This window comes from Rhincodon typus, unplaced genomic scaffold (assembly GCF_021869965.1).
Source record: "Rhincodon typus isolate 14 unplaced genomic scaffold, sRhiTyp1.1 hic_rhity00004391, whole genome shotgun sequence".
Taxonomy (NCBI): domain Eukaryota; kingdom Metazoa; phylum Chordata; class Chondrichthyes; order Orectolobiformes; family Rhincodontidae; genus Rhincodon; species Rhincodon typus.
Genome location: NW_025970029.1, coordinates 1 through 1,692, shown reverse-complemented (window position 1 = coordinate 1,692; position 1,692 = coordinate 1). Strand labels below are relative to the sequence as shown.

Genomic DNA, 1,692 nt, shown 5'->3' with positions numbered 1-1,692 from the left:
TTTTGGATAGTTTACTGGCTCTAAAACGAGCCGTTGGGTTCCTCGGGGTTAACGTGCAGGGCCAGGTACGCTCCGTTTAAGCGCGCTCCCCGCGGATCCGGCGGGCCAGCTGGATATCATTCGGCATGATGGTGACTCGCTTGGCATGGATAACACACAAGTTGGTGTCCTCAAACAGACCCACCAGGTAAGCCTCGCTGGCCTCCTACACGGCCAAGCTCTGGAACCGCAGGTCGGTCTTGAAGTCCTGAGCGAACTCCCGCACCAGGCGCTGGAAGGGCAGTTTGCGGATCAGCAGCTCGGTCGATTTCTGGTAGCGGCGGATCTCCCGCAAAGCCACCGTGCCGGGCCTGTAGCGATGAGACTTCTTCACTCCGCCCGTGGCCGGAGCGCTCTTGCGGGCCGCTTTGGTTGCCAGCTGCTTGCTGGGAGCTTTTCCTCCGGTGGATTTACGCGCTGTCTGTTTGGTTCTGGCTATTCTCTTCAATTCCCTACAACACACTTACACGCCGCTGCTATCAATGCTGAGCCTGCCGCGGTGCTGCCTATTTAAGGGAATTGAAGAGCCCGCCTTAGAGCTGCGATTGGATACAGTCCGTCCCTCAACCTACTGAGAAACAGCTGCGGAAGGTACGGAAAGGGCAATAAAATAATTGTTGGAGTCTGATTGGTTAACTTGAAATGACAAGTTGTCAATTTCAAAAAGTCCGCCGATTTTACCCTCGCAATCCTGAAATTAAGTTAAATATTTAAATGCAAAATAAAGTCCAACGACGATAGAATCTGTACTTTGTGGGATTTCTTTTTAAACCTAACTTGCAGTTAACGCGGACAGGACGCGGGATCATTGCCTGATCTGCCCGTAACAGGTAGGAGGAAAACGCGGGGTTTTAACAGCCCAGACTTCTGAAGAAGGGTCGAGGCCCGATACGTCAGCCTTCCTGCTCCTCTGATGCTGCTTGGCCTGCTGTGTTCATCCAGCTCCACGCCTTGTTATCTCAAACTAATCAACCGGCCGTGTCACCTCCGTTAATGAATCTAAATAACACCGCCGATTTAAGCATCTTCAAAGCTAACAGTGTACGCTAAAAAAGTTACACAATCTCAATTTATCGGCTCATTTTTCTTTCACCCAGTTAGAATTAGTCCGAAAACTGTAACAGACAGAGTGTAACAACAGGCCATTAAAACATCTGCAGGCTTCCCTGAATGAAAACTGAACTGAATGTCATTCCTGGAAGGAATGAAATAGAAATACTGCAATCTGTGACATTTCGCATCAGGGCAGAATTACAATTCGAGATATGGAATAACCAGCTGCGGTACACTACATCCTCTCTATGTGCTGCCTTTCCTGTGCTCAGGTCTCCGCTCTCACTTGGAGGGTTTGGGTGGCTCTGAAAAGAGCCTTTGGATTCGCTGGAAAAGGGTCGATTTGCTGAGCCGCCGAACCCATAGAGTGCGGCCCTGGCGTTTCAGAGCGTACACCACATCCATGGCAGTGACGGTCTTGCGCTTGGCGTGCTCCGTGTAAGTGACAGCATCCCTGATCACATTCTCAAGGAAAACCTTCAGTACCCCGCGGGTCTCCTCGTAGATCAAGCCCGAGATGCGCTTGACCCCACCACGGCGAGCCAGGCGCTGAATGGCTGGTTTCGTGATGCCCTGGATGTTATCACGGAGCACTTTGCG

At 51.3% G+C, this 1,692-nt stretch overlaps 1 pseudogene; it reads right to left on the bottom strand.

Annotated features, from left to right (window-relative positions):
* On the bottom strand, positions 1–1,689 carry LOC125481938 (annotated as a pseudogene).
* Between the last annotated feature and the right edge of the window lie 3 nt (positions 1,690–1,692).